The sequence below is a fragment of the Pleurodeles waltl genome, chromosome 6, assembly GCF_031143425.1.
Source record: "Pleurodeles waltl isolate 20211129_DDA chromosome 6, aPleWal1.hap1.20221129, whole genome shotgun sequence".
Lineage (NCBI taxonomy): Eukaryota > Metazoa > Chordata > Amphibia > Caudata > Salamandridae > Pleurodeles > Pleurodeles waltl.
Window position 1 is genome coordinate 375,879,584 of NC_090445.1, and position 23,478 is coordinate 375,903,061.

Below are 23,478 nucleotides of genomic sequence, written 5' to 3' on the forward strand. Positions count from 1 at the left end.
GAATGACTTAAAAATCAACCAAGGGAAAACAAATGTGACATCCTTTGGCAAATCTTGAAAACAATTGCAATGAGAAATTGAGGATAGCCCTATTTAAGAAGTGATTAACTATAAATAATTTGGTGCAACAGTCAATACCACTCGTAGTCCAACCACATGTCAACAAAGAAAAAGAAAGGCTATATGATCACAAAATCAATAAAGAGGTTCTCCCAACATCTATGGAGATCGGTCAATCGGCCAACCTCTTACTGGCATGAACTAATTATTGCCTCCCTCCTACATACCTCAATAGATTTTAAAAATAAGACAGCAACCTGAACAAAACGTGCATGAGAGTTCCCATCTTGATTGAACGGATATTCATCTAGTCCACAGAGCAAATTATGACTTTAAATCTCACTTCATTAACCACCCTACACATAGCGGCAATGCTAAATGATGCTTATGCTTGCATACCGGCTAAGAAAAGCTCTTTAAGGCAATTAATGTTTGTAGAATTAATATAAAGTGTAGGATCTACCGAAGAGTTGAGCCTTGCAGCTATAGAAAAGGTTATTATAGAAATCTACAGTTGTTGTTAGCTGCTTCAACAAAAATCCCTTGCTCGAATTGTGAGGCTGTGTGGAAAACACGCTGCTGGAGACTGTAAGACTTGGAAGAAATTTTAGTTTATTTGCCAGCAAAATCCTGTGACATCCCAAGGGCAGGCACCAAACAGGAACTGACTCCATTCCCAGATAAACAATCCTGGAACTCTGAAGTCACAGTGCAATACATAGGCAACATTGCCAGGAAGCATCACAGGGCTGAACACAGATAAACAGCCACTATTACACTTACCATTCCCCTGCCAAAGAAACAATACCCACACAACCAAAATATCCACAAGAAAGAGATGGGGAAAGGAAACAGAGACAGGTGATAAGGTGTGGGTAAAGAACCGTACCATCAATGAACAAACATACAATACAGAAAAATAATACAAATACGAGTGAAAACATGAGAATGATGCCTGCCAAGAATGAAGGCTTGGATATTATGATTCATCCTCACGCAAAATCACTCAACCACCCCAGTGGTCTGGTAGACCTCACTACATCGAAGAACTAAACATCGAAGAATCTGCTTCCCTTTGAAAATGACAACCATTCATGATCAACTACCCTGAACTCTCATTCACCTACTTCCTGGGCTGCTTCACCCCCTCCGTTCTTTCTGGAACAAAGCAACTTTTCTCAGGTTCCATGTTTGTCCATTCTCCAGGTTCATCCACCTACCCTACCACAACCTTCACTCTGTAAGGGCCCCAAAACTTGGACAAACCATGCCCCACACCACCAGGTTTTACCTTAACCCAATCATCCACATTGACCACATGCTTACCCTGATCTTCCTATGAACCCATACTCAGCACGTTAGGACCCAGCTGTCTCATCCCCAAAGGAATCAGTTTATTCCCTGGTTGCCTACCCGCACCTTTTCAAAGGGTGTTTTACCAGTAATTGTTTTGACTGGTGCGATGGGCCCACAACATGTTCTTAATAGCATTATGAACAACCAATTCTCTGCACCACCATCCAATTCCATGGTCCCCTTAACTAACCTTTTGATTCATTCCCTTATGGATTGTACAAAGAGGTACAAACACACTTCACACCAATGTTACTCAAAAATGTTTTAATCTCTCCAGAAGTAAGTTGTGTGCCATTATCAGTTACCAAAACTGAGGAAATACCTTCTCTCCTTAAAACAACTCCTAAAACAGCAATGGTAGCCTATGTGCTTATCTACTTCTTGAAAACCACTTTAACCCACTTAGGCCCATATTTATACTTTTTTAGCGCCGCATTTGCATACTTTTTGACCCAAAAGCGGCACAAACTTAGAAAATACAATTGCATTTTGTAAGTTTGCTCTGCTTTTGCGTCAAAAAGCGGCGCAAAAGTATGAATATGGGCCTTAGATTTAGCATCCACCAGGTCAGCAGCATATCTTTCATGTTCAGCAGAAAAGCAAACCGGCCTATACATTCCAAACGTACTTTTTCTCAAACACAATTTGCTTCAAACACATGCAGGTTTCTCCAACACTCCTAAACCCACTCTTTGCCACTTGCACTCCTCACACTCTTCCATCCATTTCTTTACCTCACCATCCGTGACAGACCACCAACACCTTTCCTTCAGTCTCTTGAGCTTCAACGTCTGACCTAAGTGCCCACCGGGTGCCATACATATTCGTTTAGCACTCTGCAGAATAAACATATCGCCCTCATGATAAGCTTATCTCCATACAAAGAATTTAATAACCACTTTGTGAAATGGTTTCAACACATCCGGAAATGTACTCTCTCCTCACTCAGCCTTTGACCATATCAACAACTGCCTTGAGTACGCTATCTTCTTCAATGACACCCATCTAATCTCCCACAGAAGCACAGCTCTCCAATCCTTCTGTGGCGTTTTCCACACTCAGCACCACTTCCTCTATATCCAACTCAAATCCCTCCACCCACTTATCAGGTAACCTTGACAAACAATTCCCAACTTTGTTTTTTCAGCCTGGAGCATGTTGAATGCTAGAGTCATAATCGTGTAGCTTCACAGCCAACCTTGCCAAACACCCAAGTATTTTTGTGCCTGCAATCCCAAACACCTTCAGTAATGGTATGTGATCCATTCAACATCCCACTACTGCCCCAAATAAAACTACTAACATAATTTGTTGCCCATGCAGAAGCTAATGCTTCTAGCTCGATGACAGAGTAGTTTCTTTCAGTTCTAGACAACGAACAAGAAGCAAAAGCCTCTGTTCTCCCCATCCTCCCATGTACTTGTAAATGAACAGCACAAATCCAACAGCACGAAACAAATCCAACAGCACTGGCATCCACCTCGAGAACAGTCTTCGACCCCACTTGTAATGGAACCAAAATACCAGCATTTGCAATACTGTCCTTAATCTGAAAAGATTCTGACTGTTGGCCTCCTTCTCCAACCCCATCCCTCCCACATTAACTTATTTCCCTTCCTCAACAACTCCCTCGAAGCTTCTGTTTTAAAGGAAAAATCTTGCAAAAATGTGGACCTGTATTCCACCAAACCCATAAACAACCAATGCTTGCCATTATCATCAGGCACCTCTACATTAACTGTAGCACTTAACCTTATTTAATTTAGGTTTGACTTCCTCCCTCGTAATGATATATCCCAAATATTCTGTCTCTTGCACCAAACATTTAATTTTTTCTTTCCACAACATCAAGGCCTATAGCCCTGGTATCCCTGGAGTGGGGAGGTGGAGGTGACCAATAATAGGGCCATAGTCCCCAGATGCCCATTGTTGGAAATGGCCTCTCTGCATAGTCACCCCCAAACTTTTTATCTTCCTCCTTCTCCTTTTCTGACCTCATTTTATCTGGCTTTAGGACTCTGCACATTTTACCACTGCTAACCAGTGCTAAAGTGCATATGCTTTCTCCCTTAAAACGTGGTAACATTGGTTCATACCCAATTGGAATATCTGATCTACTTGTAAGTCCCTAGTAAAGTGCACTACATGTGCCCAGGGCCTTTAAATTGAATGCTACTAGTGGGCCTGCAGCACTGGTGTGCCACCCATATAAGTAGCCCCTTAACCATGTCTCAGGCCTGCATTGCAAGGCCTGTGTGTGCAGTTTCACTGGCACTTCAACTTGGCATTTAAACGTACTTACCAAGCCTTAAACTCCCCTTTTTCTACATATAAGTCACCCCTAAGGTAGGCCGTAGGCAACCCATAGGGCAAGGTGCTATGTAAGTAAAAGACATGTACATGCGTGTTTTATATGTCCTGGTAGTGGAAAACTCCTAAATACGTTTTCCACTACTGTGAGGCCTGCCCCTTTCATAAGCTAGCATTAGGGCTACCATCCTATACTGTTTGAGAGGTAGATTCTGATCAGAAAGGGGTAAACAGGTCATATTTAGTATGGCCAGAATGGGAATAGAAATTCCTGCTTATTGGTGCAGCTGGATTTAATATTACTATTCTAGAAATGCCACTTTTAGAAAGCGAGCATTTCTCTGCACTTAGAATCTATCTGTGCCTTACAGCCCGTCTCCAATTCACATCTGGCTGGGCTAGTTGGTGGCTCCCTTGTGCATTTCACCCAGACAACCACAAACAGGATACTCAGTCACATCTGCACTCATCTACATACTGAATGGGTCTTCCTGGGCTGGAAGAGTGGAGGGGCCTGACACTTATATTTCAAGGGCTAGTGGCCAGCCTCACACAATGGACCGCCAAACCCCCTACTGGGACCCTGGCAGACAGACCTGTACTGAAAGGGGACCATGTGCCATTCCAAACCACTCTTTGAAGTCTCCCCCACTTCAAAGGTATGTTTTGGTATATAAACTGGGTCCCTGACCCCACCAACTCAGACACTTCTGGATCTGAACCTGCAACCTGTCAAGAAGAACTGCCTGGCTGCCAAAAGACTCATCTGGACTGCTTTGCTGTGAAGGACTGCTGCCCTGCTGTTGCCCTGCTGCCCTCTGACTTTGCTGAGAAGTGCTCTCTATGGGCTTGGATTGAGCTTGCCTCCTGTTTCCTAAAGTCTCAGGGCCATAAAGACTTAGGGGGTCATTCTGAGTCTGGCGGGCGGCGGAGGCCGCCCGCCAGACTTCCCCCCTCCAAAACACCGCTCCGCGGTCGAAAGACCGCTGAGGGTATTTTGGCTTTTGCACTGGGCTAGCGGGCGACCGCCAAAAGGCCGCCCGCCAGCCCAGTGCAAAAAACCTTTCCCACGAGGACGCCGGCTCAGAATTGAGCCGGCGGAGTGGGAAGGTGCGACGGGTGCAGTTGCACCCGTCGCGAATTTCAGTGTCTGCAAAGCAGACACTGAAATTCTTTTTGGGGCCCTCTTACGGGGGCCCCTGCAGTGCCCATGCCATTGGCATGGGCACTGCAGGGGCCCCCAGGGGCCCCGCGACACCCCATACCGCCATCCTGTTCCTGGCGGGAGAACCGGCAGGAACAGGATGGCGGTATGGGGTGCCAGAATCCCCATGGCGGCGCAGCAAGCTGCGCCGCCATGGAGGATTCAATAGGGCAGCGGAAAACCGGCGGGAGACCGCCGGTTTTCCCTTTCTGACCGCGGCCAAACCGCCGCGGTCAGAATGCCCTGCGGGGCACCCCCAGCCTGTTGGCGGTGCTCCCGCCGACCCTGGCCCCGGCGGTCCGTGACCGCCGGGGTCAGAATCACCCCCTTAATCTCTTCAAGGAACTCCTTGGGCACCGAAAATCGATGCACAGCCTGCCGGAAACTACGCATAGCCCGTCTTGCGATGAGAAAAGTGACGCACAGCCGAACCAGAAAGATGCAGCCCGACTTTTGAGTGAAAATTGACACAGCGCCTGCCTTGTGGCCGGAAATGTGATGCACAGCCCTACCTGATCGACGCACAGCTGGACCGGAATGATGCAGCCTGACCTCCGAGGAAAGAATCGACGCAGCACCTGCCGTGCGACAGAAACTCTGACGCATCGCCATACTGGATCGACGCAATGCCTGTGACTTCATCCCGCATGCCCAGGATTTCCCTGCATCGTTCCTGGGCGTCAAAAGAAACCCGCATCCCAGTGAGAAACCAAGACTTCACACCGGAAATTGACGCAAGCCCCTTGCAGCATGGAAAGAAACAACGCATCTTCTATAACGAGGTGGAAAATCCGACACACACCTTATTTTTCCACGCCTCTCCTCTTCTGCGGTGTCCGTGCGTGTAATTTGTGACTCAAACCAGGTACTTTGTGCTAAGAAGAGACAATTGTTGATTTCTAGGAATTAAGACTCTTTTTAATCTTGCAAAAGTCATATTTTGAATTGTTCTTATTGAATCTTTATCGTTTTGACCTTAATTTAACCAGTTTAATATCTTATATTTTTCTAAACCTGTGCAGTGTAAGTTTGTGGTGTTTTTCATTCTGTTACTGTATGATTTATTGCACAAATACTTTACACATTGCCTTCTAAGTTAAACCTGACTGCTCAGTGCCAAGCTACCAGAGGGTGGGCACAGGATAATTTGGATTGTGTGTGACACCCTGACTAGGATTGTGATCCCTATTTGGACAAGGGTGTATACCTCTGCCAGCTAGAGACCCCATTTCTAAGACCCATAGACTGCATTCTGGGGAATAAGTTGCAACCGGTGTCATGAGAAGTGAGAGGACTGGCTGCAAGGGCTTCCTGACAGTTCCATTTTCTGGGAGTACCAATCCCAAGTGGAGGGTGCGCGAGCCCGGATGTAGAGGCAAGGTGAGGGAGGACTCACACATGACCCCTGTTTAGCCTCAGGGTACAGACTCTGGGCCGAGTGACCAGTTTCAGAATGCCACCCCTGAACTGGTGGGAGGTAGAGTGGAAAAAGGTGCAAGGCACCTGGGGCTACCGCCCCCTACTCTGAGAAACTTCAGAGAGCCCTGAAGGTGCTGGAGCCTGGCTCTGGTTACTGACAGCTGTCAGTGTCATCTGTTGGTTGTTGTTTTTGTGGACAGAGTTCTCCTTGGTTTGGGGACAGAAGTCTGAACACAGGGGTGAAGTGGGCCACATCACTTTAATGGCCATTGTGGTACTATCTGCCTACTAAGATGCATCTGTGAGCAAGTTACAGTTAGGTGCTACAGAGTGTTGGGTGAAAACTGAAATAAAGAAAAACTAGACTTCTCTGGCAAGGCAAAAGTAGGGTTAATCACATCGGCCGGGAGACCAGTCACCTCTGTATAACTGAAAAGCTGATCTCAAATGACTGCTTGCAAGGAGCCCTTTATAATGTCACAAAATGCAGATTTCATACATATTATTTTAAAACAATAACAAGTCACAGAATAAAACGTTAATATACTTTCACATGAACACCACATCACCTGCGTCCGTAAATTGGGCACCGCTCCTCTAGGTTCCCCTTATCGGAATCCTAACAGAGCTTTGATAAAACATGAACTTTCCTTCCCTGAGTGTGCAAGTATTTATTAATCTGTTCCCAAGGCATTCTATCTGACTCTGTATGCTCTCGACTAGGGTTACCTTTCACCAATATTTTCTAAACAATGTCTATTAACAATGAGAATGAAATTCAAACTTGTGTGCTGTAGTCATAAACTCTTTAAAACGTGTAAACCATGTTTTCCCATTTACCTGAACCATGTTGAGTTTATGTTCTGCTTTCTGGTGAAATCTCACCTACTTTGTGTCCTTGCAGCAGGGGCCTGGACTGCTCTTTAACTATATATAGTTCTACAATGCTCTTAACTGATGTCTGTGGTTGTGAGATGTCCTTGCATTTTATTCTTTCCATAACATTCCCCCCCTCTAGTTGATATTTCAACTACTTTCTCTAATCCTGGACCTGCACTTGGAATCAAATGATATGTATTACTCTGAGCATTTACTACTTGGGTAGTTGGCCTGACTGTGAACATCCCTCCCATCTTTATGCTCATACTCTTCCAGCGAACTATAGCTAATTAAACATAACACAACATATCGAAAGAAATAACACATTAAGTGGTAATGACGTTTACGTTCTTCTTTCTGGGGAACGCTCACCTACTTTGTGTCCTGGCAGCTGGGGTATTTACTTCTGGTTAACTTTGTATAGTTCTACAATGCTCTTTACTGATGTTTGTGGTGGTAGGATTTTGTTGCATTTTATTCTTTACTTAACATTCCCCTTCTAGTTGATATTTCAACTACTTTCCCTAATCCTGGACCTGCACTTGAAATCAATTGATATGTATTACCCTGAACATCTACTATTTGGGTGGTTGGCCTGATCGTGAACATCCCACCAACCTTCGCGCTCGGCCTCTTACAGCAAACTATAGCTAATTAAATAAAAGAACATTTCAATTGCAATAACACAGTATGCAGTAATAAAGTTTGCTTCCTGGTGAACTCTCACCTAGTTTGTGTCCTTGCAGCTGGGGCCTGTACTGGTCTTTAACTATGTATAGTTCTACAACGCTCTTTACTGATGTCTGTGGTGATGAGTTTGCCTCGTATTTTATTCTTTCCTTAACAACAAAAGTGGTCCACAAATGAGCAGATGGGTTCCCCCTGTGTCAGTTCAGTGGCTCAGGAGTGTATAGTCAGAGGGATCCAACTGAGTTCATAGAGGTGTAGAACTTACCAGGGTCCCTGAAGTAATCAGAAATCCAGGTTACTTGTAAAGCACATGACAAATCAAGCATGTCCCCGCGCTACAGGACTGTAGATGCAGCTATTCATCAGGAAAGGCTAATGCACTGTATTAAAATGCCATGTTTTCAGGATACGTTTGAAAGACCCTGCATTCTTGATAGCACAGAGGTGCATGGGCATAGAATTCCATCCCCTGGTTGCCAACACAGGAAAAGAGGAGTCTCCCCATTTTTTCTCCAGAACCTCCATCTTGCTTGTGTTACATTGAAGGTTACTCTGGGACATCCATTTGAAACACCGCTGACAAGTAAGCTTTAAATCTTCAGACGTTCCCGTTCCATATTAGAGCCATCTGCGTATCGTTAATGTAGGAAATTATCTGCACGCCAACCGATTCCATCAAGTATGCTAGGGGTGAAATATATACATTAAAAAAGATTGGGCTTAGCACATATCCCTGGGGGACCCCAAAATTCAAAACTTTGGGTTTGGACTCAAAAGTATCTCAGCCAAGTCAGGTCAGCCCCACCTATCCCAATTGCATGCAAGCATTGCAAAACGATAAGATGCGACACCGTATCAAATGCTTATATTATTATTTCCACTTTCTATCACCTAAACAGGGAAGTCCATCAAGGGATTGATTAGTCTACCCTAGCTTTAGCCTGGAGGGGCTCATGTTTGAAATGGCCCTCTCATCTCCAAATCTTTTGTCTTTTTCCCTCTACGTTTTGCTGAATTTGTTTTTGTTGGACTTGAGACTCTGTGCACTTTACCACTGCTAACCAGTGCTAAAGTGCATGTGCTCTCTCCTGTAAACATGGTTTGATAGTTATATACCTAATGGCCATATTTTAATTACTTAGAAGTCCCTAGTAAAGTGCACTACATGTGCCTAGGAACTGTACATTAAATTCTGCTAGTGGGCGGGCACTACAGCGCTCTCCACCCACTTAAGTGGCTCTTTAAAACATGTCCCAGGCCGGCCATTTGCGCCTGAATGCAGTGTTACAATGCTGTGTGGACATGGCATTTAAAACCCTTTACCAAGCCTTAAATTCCTGTTTTTATTACATATAGGCCCCCTCCTAAGGTAGGCCCTAAATTAGCCCTTAGGGCAGGGTGGTGTGTAAGTAAAAGGTAGGGCATGTACTTTTAAGTTTTACATGTCCTGGTCTTGAAAAACTCCCAAATCCGTTTTTCACCTCTGCAAGGCCTATCTCTCTGATAGTATAACATTGCGATTACCCTATTACATTTTATGAGTGTAACTTCCATTTATGAAGAGAGGGATTTTTCAAGTTTGGTGTCTCTGTAATCCTAATTTCAAATCCTAATTTTTGATTAAATCAGAATTTAAATTATAGTTTGGAAAGTACCACTTTTAGAAAGTTGGCATTTTCTAACTTCAGCCATTTGGTGACTGCTGCCTGTCATTGATCACTTGTCTGGTGTGAGCTGGACTTTGTGTTTGCCCTCTTGACAGCCACACACAATGGGAGCTTAGTTGTTACTTGATGGGCCGCAATAGGCCATTAATTGGCTTAATGGGGGGTGGAGCTGAGCACTGCCTCGGCCTGAATAGGCTGTGTCCTGTCCCCACACAAAGGGCTGCATGACCCCCTGTGATGAGTCTGGAGCCAGGGGTGTGGACTCTGTACACTTCTTGACTTGTGGATACTCTGCTAGGAAAAGGGACCTCCACTCTGCTGGACTGCTGCTCTGGACGAACTGCTTTCTTGCTGTGCTGACCTACTGCCCTTCTTGCCTGGGTGAGAAGGACTGTACCCACATCCAGAACCAGCGTGACTCCAAGGGCTTGCTGGTTTGCCTCCTGTTTTCTCAAGTCACAGGGAGTCAAAAGTCTTCCAACCCATCTCCCGCAGCACCTTGACTCTGCCAGCTATAAGTCTTGCAAGGCCAAGGGGTGCTTATCCAGTCCTGGGCCCTTGGAAGTCGGTATAAAGTGCTGCTTCAACCAAAGAGTAATGAATGAATGCTGTGTGGGGCTTGGAACCGGTGCATCTCCATCAACACTGATACATCACTGCTGCTGCAAGGATTGAGGACATTGCATCACTGACAGTGCAGCGAATCACCTCCATTTGGAGGCTCTGGCACTGGCATAATGACCAGGCAGATCTCCCGACACAACTCTACTACTTCTTCATCTTCTTCTAGTGGATAGAGGCGGACTACCTCTGTGACTTTTCAATTTTCTGTTCAGCCTCATGTTAACAGTGGGCCTTTTTATTCTCAGAACTCAAGTAAACCTCTATGCTTCTCTGCTTTACAAGCTTTCCTGAAATAATCTGTATTCTAAACTGGAAAATCTGTGTCTGTATTAGTTTAAAAAAAAAATTTGTTTGTGACTTATTTAGAGGGAAAGAGCAAACCTAGCTACAAAGTAAACAAGTGCTTGACACATTGGAGGTTGCGGAAGAAGGGAAATAACGGTTGGGGTGGAAGGTGCTGAAATGAGGCTTACAGGGAGCGTCCTGGTGGGAGGAGAGTAGTAGAGGTGAACTTGGGATAATGGTGTGATTGTAGTGGGAGGAAATAGGTACTATTAATATGTTAGAGCCTCACACTCGCCCGGATATTACTTTGCATCCCAACACCACAGTTTGAAGGCCACTGAATATTTGGAGCATATTGATGCATTGACAGAAATGTTAACATGTTTATAAATCAGGACCTTGGATCGGCTTAATAGTTGAGCATAGTAATGTGTCTTACTAGTTTGTTAGAAGTCATCATTATTGTTCCGTGTCCTTTGTGAAATGCAGTGTTAGTTCCAGTATAGCTCTCAGCAGGTAGGTGTTTGCATGCCCGCAGACACTGTTAAAACCAGAGCAGCATGATACCGAATTCTCAGCCCAGGGTAGAGTTTAGATTCAAGACTATGAAAACCGTACCTGTGGTAAAGTATTTTTAGTCCTTGGCTTACACTGCAAACAAATAAGATTTTATACTTAAAGGAAAATAGCTTGCTGATCTGCCCCGAGAGCTAATGCATGTATTATTTGTTGTGTGGCAACTTGTAGTTTTATTTTTTTGTTGTCTCTGTCCTCAAAATTAAATTGTCCATCACTGTTTTCAACTACTATCTTGCTTGAGCCTTTTTGTACAACTCCGAACATGTTCTCTTTTCATGCACCTTCCAATAACAAGGATGACACTCAAGGAATGTCCACTGATAGCAGATCACACTTAGCACTTTGTGCTATTATTTATTCATAGCCTAGCTGCTTGATGCTAGTGGTGCATTGTCACTGAAACACTCATTTTCAGGAAAGTATAATATTTCTGCATTTTATAGGTGTGGTATTTGGTAATAACTTTCTTAATGGAATTTAGAAGGATCACAAATTAACACATGGAGTAGGTTTCATTCAGGAAGTCTGCTAAACAAAGTATCACAGGCTATCCGCTATTCTGCCCCAGAGAGGAGGTAAACCTCTCATGAAGAGAAAGTTTGGTCAGCAGCTGTTAGTTGCATTAAAGATTGTACAGACCAGCTTGATGAAGCTGAGGACACTAGTTCTCCTATTAAAAACAGTCACTTTCTTGCATGCTGAGAGTTCGGTTATGGATATGTAACATAGGGGGTCATTCTAACCCTGGCGGTAAAAACCGCCAGGGCGAATGACCGCGGTAGCACCGCCAACAGGCTGGCGGTGCACCGCTGGGCATTCTGACCGCGGCGGTTCAGCCGCGGCCAGAAACGGAAAGTCGGCGGTGTACCGCCGACTTTCCGCTGCCCTTGAGAATCCTCCATGGCGGCGGAGCGCGCTCCGCCGCCATGGGGATTCTGACACCCCCTACCGCCATCCTGTTCCTGGCGGGTCTCCCGCCAGGAACAGGATGGCGGTAGGGGGTGCCGCGGGGCCCCTGCAGTGCCCATGCCAATGCCATGCCAATGGCATGGGCACTGCAGGGGCCCCCGTAAGAGGGCCCCAAAAAGAATTTCAGTGTCTGCCTAGCAGACACTGAAATTCGCGACGGGTGCTACTGCACCCGTCGCACTCCAGCAACTCCGCCGGCTCCATTCGGAGCCGGCTTCATCGTTGCTGGGTCTTTCCCGCTGTGCTGGCGGGCGGCCTTTTGGCGGTCGCCCGCCAGCACAGCGGGAAAGCCAGAATGGCCGCCGCGGTCTTGTGACCGCGGTGCGGTCATTTGGCGGTAACCGCATGGCGGGCGGCGACCGCCGCCCGCCGCGGTTAGAATCACCGCCATAGTCATTCTTAACAGTAGCTGTGTTCCTTTACTTCTATGTGTGTTATTTTTGTAATGGTAATGTAGTTTATAAGTTCGCTGCAGCCTGGAACTTTGTCCTGGTGCTGAGATAACACAGCTGGCAATAATCGGCATTCCTGTATAAAAAAAAAAGCCAGAATGCAGTTGTTATAACATTCTCAAAGAAAGAGGCAGAGAATATCAAAGTTTAGGTGATTTAACTGAAAAACACCCTGCCACCTAATACTATGTGATAGAACTTGAGAATGTTGATCGAATGAGCACCCAGAGGTCTGCAACGTACGAGCTGGAAAATAATAGTTAAAATTCCTTTGGAAATTGTGAGTATCTCGTCAGTGAAGACATGATGGACCAAGCAAAGAGATTTGAAAGTTGCTCATTTGGAGATAGGCATCCAGTACAAAGTATTTAATGCAACCGAAGCAGAACTCAACTAAGGCCATTGTCTTTTAACAGGTTTGAAATTGTGTTAGTAAAGTTGCATCATCCCAGAAAATTTTGTGCAGCAAATGAGAAGCAAGTTGCAGATACTGATTGACTTGAATAGAATAAAGTTAAAAAATAATAATAATGAATAAATAAAGTAAAAATAATTATTAAAAAAGTATATATTTAAAAATTGTAAATAAAAATAATATAAATGTACTCTTGTAAGCTTTACTTTGTCTACCTATCACCATATGTCATGTCTCTATCAATCTATCCTCCATCCCCACTCTGACTCATCCCAAACACATTCTACTACTTTATCTCCAAAATAACCCTGCCTAAGCTCTTCCCACCTCTTCTCATGTAGCTCACCCAAACCTCAGTTTACCACCATGATCTCTTAAACAACCCTACTAAATTCTCCCCCATTTATCTCACCTTTGACTCATCCAAAATCCCTCATGCTACTATGATCTCCCTAACCCTTTCCACAGACTCTTCCATTCTCCATCTCTCCTTTACTCATCCCATGCTTCATCCTATTACTATAAACTCCCAATTACCACTTCTGGATTCTTCCCTCCTCTATCCCTCCATTACTTTAGTCAATCCAACTAACAAACTCACATATCCTCTGCTCAAATTAACTCATAATAATACTAAAACTGTACTCATATTTCCCTATACCAATCCACCACTAATTCCTCTTGGGTTCCAGAGTAGCGTGCTACTCGCCGAAAAGCGCTTTGATGCCTCATCAGGGGTAGTAAGCGCTATATAAATACTATTACAATACAATACAATTTGTGACGCATCTCTAACTTTGTGTGGCTCGAAGCAGACGCATTGCCTCCGTCCCAAGGATTGACAATGACGCATTGCCTTCCCTGCTCCTCACATCTCCCTCCACATTGCAAGCAAGTTACTTCGCAGCAGGCCATGGCTGATCCCTGTCTCTGACCCGCGCTCAATCGCAGTCGGTCTGAACTTTCAGAATTGACCAGGTATAGAGTGACCAGCTAGTCCCGTTTGGCGCTTAATGCTCTTAACTACAACATTTCAGTGTATTCTTTAAAAAATCCTAACTCTGGTTCTACTTATTCATCATCTTCATTATAACGTTATTGCGGCTCAAAGCTAAAAAAGTACATCATGGAAAAAATAAAACCTTTCCATTCAAATAAGTAGGTTCATTACAGTTGTAAAATATGCGTCAGTTGCACAAATTTATAAAAATATATAATGTGAGATAAAAAGAATAAAATGGGTTCTCCCTCCCCTAAAAACAGTTACACACATCTCTTGTAGATGCTCCAAGCCATGAACAATACCTGGACAGAGAGAAAACAACTGACTTGTGTACGTTGGTTTTCAAAATTCTTAAAGCTACTAGGTGTTGAACAGGACCTAGATTTCTGCAGAGGGGGACCAATCATTTCAATCTAGCGTGTTTGTAGGCTTTACAAAAAAAAAAGTGCACCTCTGTTTCCTTGGCCTGCCACGTGCTGGACATGTTGCACTCGATGCATCACATCCTGCCCCCAACTTGCAGGTCAACGTACAAGAGGAAGGGCCCCGTGTCTAAACTGCAAGTTAAATTTCCTCGCTAACACTGGCTGCACCTCATCTAAAAAGTGTTCAAAAACATAATAGTTTTTACAATCTAAAAACCTAGAAGTCATGGAGCCATGTACATAGTTAGCCAAATGTGTAGTCAATTTGAAATTTCTGTAAGACCTAGCCAAGTTACTCATGGCTGTCGCAAGACAGGCTGCCTAAAGGTTCCACCACAAACTGGCCCTTTGTATTTGTCTTATGGTATCCTTGATGTATTGAAGCCACTGCGATTTGCAAGGCCCGGCAAGCTCATGATATTCTCCAACCCCTTCCTATAGGAAACTAGCTTGGGTGGTGCCCACACTCTTCTCCAAAAGAGAAGTGGCCTCAGTCCAGGTTCCTCAGCTATGGGCCGAACACCCAGGCCTAACCTTAAAGGCAAAAGTGGAGTACTCGAGGGGAGGTTTAGTAGATGTCTTAAAAATGCATTCTCCATTTTTGAAATACTGCTAGCCCTCTTATGCCCCACAGCTCCTCCCCATACATCACTGCCCCAGGAACCTGAGACCTGTATAGCTCACACACTGGTGTGAAAGGCTTAAAGGACGAGTCTTTAAAGGCTCTCCTAGGCCAGTGAATTGGGCCAATCTTAACTTTTGTTTGTTCATATGTGGTAGCCAGTCCATTTGCTCTGATAGCGTGATTGCCAGGTAGTCAAATACCTTGACCCGCTTCAAGGATACCCATTGAGTTTGAGACCTAGCCTGGTGGATGGGGAAGGATGGAATACCATGTACTTTCTTTTACCCACATTAATGTCTAGCCCCCCCACCCTGCAGAAGTCGGCAAAGCAATCTAAAATCCTTTGCAAGCCCATTGGAGATCTTGACAATAAAAGGGTATTGTCTGCAAACATTAACTCAGGACCCTTAAGATGGACTAGTCTATGGGGTTCCTTCGAAACTTTATTCAAATCATTAATTAACCCATTAATATATAAAGAAAATAAAGTTGGGGCCAGCACACAACCCTGCCTAACTCCTTTCCGGACTGAGAAAGATTTGGTAAGATCTCCTAGTTTGCTGAACCGGACCTGAGCAAAGTTACCCTTGTGGAGTCTCTGTAGGCTCTCACACAAGTAGGTAGGGACCCCTTCTTTTAACAGAACCTACCACAGGTTATCTCTTGGGACCAGGTCAAATGCAGCCCAAAGGTTCACAAATATTACATAAAGGCTAGCGCCTTCCAGCACTGCAATTTTCCAATATATAAGCTTGAGGCGAAAGACCTAGACCATAGTGGAAATACCTTACCTAAACCCGGCCTTAGAGGACTGAGGACATTATTTTCCTTGAGCCAGGCCTGGAGTCCCCTTAAGATCACATGCGCAAACAACTTTTGCATTGAATCCATTAAGCTAATTGGTCTGTAATTGGCTGGAAGGAGAGGTGAGCCCTTTTTGTAGATGGGTATTATTTCTGCTATGGCTCACAAAGCTGGCATAGGCATCCCCTCCAAGATGGCATTAAATAGAACCCCAACATGTGGTGCTCAGACATCAGGTACAAACATATATAAGTGGCCTGGAATTGTAATCCAGGTGCCTTGCCTGGGGCTACTTTAGAAATTGCATTAAGCACCTCCTTGATTGTAATCATAGCGTATGCCTCTGATTTTTCAAGGACCAGTGGCATGTGGGAAATCATAAAGAGATTGAAAGTGCTCTGACCATTGTTCAGCAGAGATATTACTTTCATTTAAGCCATTGGTCTCCTGCTTGCCTGAGGCAACAAGTCGCCAAAACATTTGGAAGTTCTTGTTCCTCACAGCTAGGTGCAGGGATTCCCATCTTTGGGTCTCCCACTCCCTCTTTGCAACAGCCAGGGTACACTTATACTGGTTTCTGGTCATTCATACCATCCTGGGGTCTTTCAATTTGATGGCCTTACAGAGATCCAATTTGGCCTGCCAGCATTACTTGTTAAACCACATACCCGGCTTTTTCTTACCACTACCAACTTGATGCTCTACAAAAAACACATTTTTGAGCTCACCCATTAACTCTACATGCACATTCCCCATTCAAGCCAACTGGTTGGGAGGCACCCAGGCCTCTAAAATCTCACCCACCTTGTGCAAGGCTAGACCAATGGTGGTAAAAAGCTGATTAAAGGATTCAGGAGACTGCACAATTTTGATCCACTTAATCCTATGCCTAGTGGAGGACAGCACAAGTCTGTCATCCAGTATAGAGTTTCCTTTGGCGTCTCCACTTGAGCATGAGATCCCGAGGTGAAGCGATAGTGCATTACGATCACTGTCATGCCTTGCAATCATTTCCATGTTCATCACTTATGCTCAGAACCTGACATTGATAAGAATATAATCAATCAATGAGGTCCTGCCTGGCTGATTAAAAATATGAGACCCTTGTCAGTCGGACATAGTTCAGCCGTGATACGTGCAGATAGAATGATTTAATAAAAGCGCAGTCATCTGAAGGACCAACTGAGTGCATTTCCTCGCCGGTTGTGAACCGGACATTGGGATGTGCCACAGACTATCCTCCGCTGTCACTAGATCATCTACCACAATACTAATGGGTTCAAAATTACAAGTAAAATCTCCTCCAATCAATTTGAATGCACCACTGGAAAGCTGAGACAGAAAATCAGACAGCCACTCCACAACCAGGGATTCCCAGCCAGACACTACTCCAGACACTACAGGCCTGTGGTAAACATTGATCAAACATAATTCAATATTACTCATGAACAAAACTGAGAGGCATAGAATATCACTATTGAAAGTCTCCACAACCGAAAATAGGTACCCCAAATAAGAAGCTACCCAATTGGGCAGTCTCTGTGAGGGCCTACCCTGCTCCCCCTGGTTGCTGCCTTGGAGTAAATGGCCTACCCTGGGTGTTGGACCTCCCTGCTAATCCATGACTCTTGGAATAGGCAGATATCATACTGTGTTATAAAAGATACCCAATCAGGGTTATCAAATTTATCCCGTAAACCAGCCACATTCCAAAAGAGCACCTTAACAGAGCTTGGGGAGGTCTTGGTAGCTGCATGGAAAACTCTGCGGCCTCAATCTTCTCAACTCCAGTTATCTCAAGCTGGATGGTATCCCCAAACACACCCTGTCCCCCCCACTTCCTTCCCTCGATTGGCCAACAGCAGTGGGAAATGTCATGGGCTCCTAGGGCCTAAGAGCATCCCCAGTCACCCTCCACTGTAGAATATCCCCATTCAAACCTAACCCCTTGCCACCCTCCCTGAATGGGCCGGTAAAAATAGAAGGTTTTGGGGGTTCCACGAGCCTTGGGACGTTGGCCATAGAGACTGCAGTGGCTCAATATAGTCCCTTTTTACTGTGCTTACAGCTACCGTGCCACTAAAATAGGAGCAGGTGCTCACCTTACTAACCATTTCATCGGGACAAATGCTACCATGACTATGGAGATCAGAAGACACATTGGTCTAGAGATGGACCATTGGCCCTGCGTCAATCCACCTCTTCTAGGGACACTGTGGTGGTCATATATGCATTGGACGTATATAGAGGAGCACTACCACTATAAGCTGTAGAGTTTGAAAAATTAAAAGCCTGTCTTCCAGGCGGTGTAATGTGAGGTGGTTTGTAAAAATAGCCCAATGGTAATATAATTATGCCAGCATCCACACTGTGGTCTGGGGGCTAATGCTTACAGAAGGCTCTGGGCCATACGGGGATTCCTGAAATTTACAATCACAGAGTCCCCTGGGCGATCTTTTATACACACACCAATCTAGTTTACTAGTCTGGTAAAGATAATATCCACCAGTGAACGGGGAGAGTTCCTGTTATGCGTTAGCCAATGCATACATTTGTTTTTTAATTCTTCACGTTACTACCTTTGGTCTGTCTTCAGCTTGGGGACACCGGAGAGAACCGCCACATAGGGGCATGAGCGGGGCAGATTAATGACTGGGCTGTTCACACTATCCACCCCAGCAACATCCTGTGTCACCACTACCCCAAACCCCCTAGCCGCAGGCATCAGACCCCCCACAGCTTGGCTCAGAGGCACCCCACACCTGAATGCCCCAGAAGACAGAGGGTTACCATTTATTAATTTCCTTGGATCTAGCTCATTTCCATTGTGTGGGGAGGTTGCCACTGAATACAAATTGGAGTCCATATTAAAGCCCCTTAGCTGAGTCCACAGACTGCCTTCCGTTTGGGTCCCCACCGACGAGACAATCCTGATTGCTACATGGGTCTGACTTAATATTTCCCTACATGTCAGTTCCAGTCTTTCCAAACATGCTACCAGAGGTGAAAGCTCCACCACTAGAATACTCTTGAGCATAATCTGGATTTCGACCCCAGAGATTGCCCTCATTGGCGATGGCCAAGTGGTTGTTTTCATGCTAAAGAGATCCATAGGCCTGGTATCCCTGGGACCACAACAACATACAACCTCCTCTGCTCCCAAACCTTTCTGAGTTTGCACTTGATTGGCTTCTAATTGCTTTATTTTACTGGAGACTCTGCTCTTAGATGTTAATATAGGGGCATGGCGGGATGACCCCAAACTATAATCATCATCTGGTGATGTCTGGGTGGTGAGGCCCTATCCCGGGGCCACAATTAAAGTGTACATGACCTCCGGAGGATGGCGGTTGGGCTACGGCTGACGAACTAGGATGGTCATGAGATAAAGATAGGCGTCTTTCCGTGAGTTCACTTTCTGTTGCTTAAAAAATGCCTCTAACCATCCTAGTGTCATTTTCTGATGCAAAACTAACCTTACCACATGACTCCTGTCTTATAAAAGAAAGGAGTCATGCCCCCACCCAAGGTTCCCCTTGCATGCCCACCACCCAAGGTTCCCCTTGCATGCCCACCACCAAAGGGTTCTCTGGGCATGGCCATTGCACCCATTGCCACGTATGGGAGCCCATTTAAGGGCCCATTATGGTACTTTAAAAAATATTTTAAAATATTTACCCTACTTTCCAGGGATGGGGTCTCCCCCCCATCCTCCGGTGTCCCTCTGTTGTGGGTAGGGGTGTTCTTGGGGTATGGGGTGGGTACCTGTGGGCCCATTCCATGGTATTTGACCATGGAAATGGGTCCACAGGTCCCCTAACGCCTGCCCTGGCCCAGGTGTTAAAAAATGGCGCTAAGCAGGCTTAGTACCATTATTTAGGCCCGCTTCCCACCCCCCATGCACTATTTTTACACAGGAGGATTAAAAAAGCACTAGTACCTTAGATCCATTTTTTGGATGGGAACACTTACCTTGGATCCCATTGATGCAAGGTGATTTCACGCATCCAAAAAATGACTAACTCCAATATTTTGGAGCTTGGCCGGTCTAGCATCAAGATATAAATATGGAGTTAAGTTTGCACTGAATTAGCGTAGCAAAAATTACGCTAATTCAGCACAAAGGAAGTGTAAACATGCCCTATGGTTTATTATTGTTTTGTTTGTTAAAGGTTTTGCAGCCTATGCTTCTGGCGGGGGCGGCGCCCTAACGGAGGAGCCCCCGCTGCCTATACACCCAGCAGACAGACGTTTATTGTTCCCCAAAAGGGTTGTACCCACTATGTGCGATAATATGTTAATTACTTCTGTCTAAAAGTACACCAGCAAAACACATGACCACGTCATATGTAACAAGTCAGCCGAAGGCAGGCCACAACTGCTTCACGTCACATGCAACGACTGCAGAGTTGCAGGGAATATTTTAGCTTCTGAGAGGTCATGTAAATTTGGTGCAGAAAGTTAAATCGAATAAGTCTGAATTGAGCATTGGGAGATACTAGCTGGAACTGCTCACATGCCCTTTGCCGTTCTGCGTTGGTCAGCTCATTCGGACAGACCTCACTTTACCTATTTCTGCCTCGTCCCCCCTCCCAACTCGCAAGTGCCTGAGACCATGCCACCTCATGCCCCCCCCTCACCCCAGGCTGCATATATAAAAACTGCGCCCATCAAATAAAGTTTAGGCCGAATCCCATGTTTTGCAAAATGGCCCACGTTTAGTGCCACGCAATTGTGTCAAATGCCCTTTTCTATGTCAAAAGTTGCCCCTACAACCTATCTTTTGAGGATGTCAGGATGTGCATTTCTATGATTTATATGCCTAATATTGCACATTGTGCTCATCCCCAGGATAAACCCAGTCTGGTATGGGTGTGTCAATGTGAGAACTACTCATAGAAGTCTGTTGGCTAAGGCCTTACATAGTATCTTCAAGTCAGTGTTTAGCATAGACATGGGCCTATAAGGAGAGGTCGACAGGATCTCTCCCATCTCTAAAGATTAACACAATTTGTGCCTTACTCATATTCTGAGGCAACACCCCTTTCTCTCTCTCACTGTAAGAAACACTTCTAACATTTTTTCCTACCCAGCTTAATGTCCTATAGTGCCTCTTTCACCTCATCAAAATCTACAGGGGCTTACAGAGATGTCTGGTTCACTGGGCTCAGGCAAGCTTAATGTAGAAGGCAATGTGTAAAGTATTTGTGCAATAACTCATACAGTAACACAGTAAAAACACCACAAAAAGCACTCCACACCAGTTTAGAAAAACACTTAAGATTTATCTTAACAAATAAGATCAAAACTACAAAAATCCAATATGCACAAGTCAAGATATCACTTTTTAAAGGTTTAAATGAGTCTAAATCCTTAAGAATCAGTGATTGTATCCTTTTAACACATAAAATGCGTAAAAAATAATGAAGCACGGGGGCTGCGGAGGAGGAAATGCATTGAAAAATATGCCAATGCGTCAGATTTCCCGGTGCAGCACAGACAATGCGTTGTTTCTTTACATGCTGCAAGGTGATGCGTCGATTTCCAGGAGCGCAGCCTTGGTTCCTCACTGTGATGCTGGGCTATTTTGAAGCCCAGGAACGATGTGTTGAAAATCCATGATGCGCTGTTCAAAAGGAGCAGGTGCTGCAGCGATCCTGCAGGTGGTGTGGCAAATTTTCAGCCACAAGGCAGGCACTGGATCAATTTCTGCAGGCGTTGCATTGTTTTTCGGAAGCAGTGGGATTTTCTTCTCTTTGAAGTCTTTGTGGCTCTGCGACTTCAGAACAGGAGGCAAGCTCAATCCAAGCCCTTGGAGAGGACTTGTGGGGAAGGCAGAGTCCTTCCAGCCGAGTCAAGAACCAGCAGGCAGCATGGCAACAAGCAAGGCAGCATTCCTTCCCAGTCCAGATGAGTCTTTTGGGCAGCCAGGCAGTCCCTCTGACAGATTCCAGATGTAGGTCCCAAAGTGTCTGATTTGGTGGGGTCAGAGACCCAGTATATATAACCCAAAATGCCTTGGAAGTGGGGGAAACTTCAAAGAGTGATTTTGAAGTGGATATGTTTCCCTTTCAGCTCAGTCCTGTCTGCCAGGATCCATGTTGGGGTTATCAGTCCTTTGTGTGAGGCCAGGCCACTGGCCTTTGAAGTGTAAGCGAGAGCCTCTCCACCCTTCTTTCCACAGGGAGACCAATTCAGTATGCAGATGAATGCAAGTGTGACTGAGTGTCCAGTGTTTATGACTGTCTGGGTATAATGCACAAGAGAAGCTGTCAACCAGCACAGACCAGACGTGGATTAGACAGAAACTGTAAAGCAAGGATGGCAGTAAGTGCAGAGAAATGCCCACTTTCTTAAGGAGGCATTTCTAAAATAGGAATAGTAAATCCAACTTAATCAGTAAGCAGAATTTTCTATTAACATTCTGGCCAAACTAAACATGATAGGGCTGCTCCTTTCAAATCAGAATCTACCACTTAAAAGTATATGAGGGGAGTTCTGATGCTGGCCTATGAGAGGAGCAGGCTTCACAGTAGTGGAAAACAAATGTGTGGGTTTTTCACTACAAGGACATGTAAAACACAGAAGTACATGTTCTGCCTTTTCCTTAACTAGCACCCTGCCCTGTGGGTTACCTAGGGACTACGGTACCTTAGGGGTGACTTAGATGTAGAATAATGGGAGTTTAAGGCTTGGCAAGTAACTTTAAATGCCAAGTCGAAGTGGCAGTGAAACCGCTTACACAGGCCTGGCAATTGCAGGCCTGAGACATGGGTAAGGGGCTACTTATGTGGGTGGCACAACCAGTGCTACAGGCCCACTAGTGACATTTAATTCACATGCCTTGGGCACCTCTAGTGCACTTTACTAGGGAGCACATGCACTTTAGCACTGGCAAAGTGAGCAGTCTTAAAACCAGCAAAAACAGGGTCAGAAAAATGGAGGGAGGCAGGCATAAAGTTGGGGGATGACCACCCTAAGGCTGTCAGGTCTAACAGTTTGTCTATATTGTGTGCATGAATATTTCTTCAGCCTCCTCCAAGTCTCTACCGTTTGACACTTAGGCCCATGTTTATGGATTATGCCGCAAAACGTCCCTAACTCAGTTTTGCGGCAAAATCCATAGCACCTACTAGCGCCATTCAATAGTGCCAGCCAGGGACCATATTAATGGAATGGCGCACAGTGGCGCATAGGACAGGCTAGCGTCTAAAATAAAGATGCTAGCCGGAGGGAGTGGGGGGAATGGGCAGAGGGGAAATGGTGTTAGTGGGCCAGGAATGACACTATGCTGTTTAGTGGTACCCAAAGGTACTTTAAAAAATATTTTTAAATACTTACCTACACTTACCCTACTTTCCTGGGATGGGGTCTCCCCCCAATCCTATGGCGTCACTCTGGTGTGGGTGGGGGTGTTCCTTGGGCGGGCCCATTCCATGGTATTTAGCCATGGAAATGGGCCCATAGGTCCCTTAACACCTGGTCAGACCCAGGCGTTTAATAGTGGCTTAGCACCATTATTTGGGTCCGCCTACTCTGTGCGTGTAATTTTTGCGCCAGAGTTGAAATCAGGCGTTAGGGGGTTAGAGTCATTTTGTGGATGGGAATGCCTACATTGCATCTAATTAGTGCAAGGTAGTTTGCCATATCCACAATATGGTGCTAAGCGTTATAGTTTGACGCTAGACGGGTCTAGCGTAAAAATCTAAATG